General features: G+C 39.5%; 1 protein-coding gene across 1 annotated transcript in view; it reads right to left on the minus strand.

Moving 5' to 3' along the window:
* The window catches only part of LOC104990712 (protein Shroom4-like), a 6,026-nt gene that overhangs the window by 4,871 nt on the left and 395 nt on the right, over nt 1-760 (minus strand). The window lies entirely within an intron of this gene.

The raw sequence follows: 760 nt of genomic DNA on the forward strand, positions 1-760 counted from the left end.
CTATTCTTTCCCTGACCCTTTGCTTCAGATTGGAAAGTGGTGGGGGTCTCTTGCAAATGGCCTTGAGCTTTTGTACAGGTTGTGTCCTTCATAATAAATATGGGCAGAAGAGCAATTTACATTGAGCTCAGATGTCTACCAAGTAGTAAATTGGGCCTTTGAGGTTGCCATGGAAACCCTATTTGCTTATGAAATAAAAGGGGTAAGTGCAGGGAGGGCAAAGTGATTCCAGGAATTTGATTAGAAACCCACGCTAGGGGTACTTAGAGGAAGAAAGGGGAGGCTTCAGAACAACAACATCATCTCCATTTATCTATTCTAGTATTTTTAAGAGATAATTGATTATACTTGCAAATAAATATTAAAGCTGACTGGCCTATAATTTTTTTTTTCTTTTCTTTCTTGGTCAGTCTGTTCTCTCCTCCAGAAAGTTATAGAGAATACAATCAATTGCTGCCACTGGTTAGAGCTCACTAGCAAAACTTCAGATGTGCCTTGGATAACAAGTTATTTAACAAGGCTTGCTTATTTCAGAGTAGAAAGTCAGAGAGCACTGACTCCGAGTCCTGGATTTACCCTTAGTCTGTAACTCTGGGTAGCCTGGTCCTCTCAACTGGTAAAAAGAACACAGTAATGCCTACCTTGTAGAGTTGTTTTTAGGATTTGAGCAACACTGTGGTGATGATGATGATGATGGTTACTGTATTATTATTATTGCTATTGCCTAGATCAAAAAGAGACTGGAGCTGCATTTGTGAGA

This window comes from Bison bison, unplaced genomic scaffold, assembly GCF_000754665.1.
Source record: "Bison bison bison isolate TAMUID 2011002044 unplaced genomic scaffold, Bison_UMD1.0 scf7180017847386, whole genome shotgun sequence".
NCBI lineage: Eukaryota > Metazoa > Chordata > Mammalia > Artiodactyla > Bovidae > Bison > Bison bison.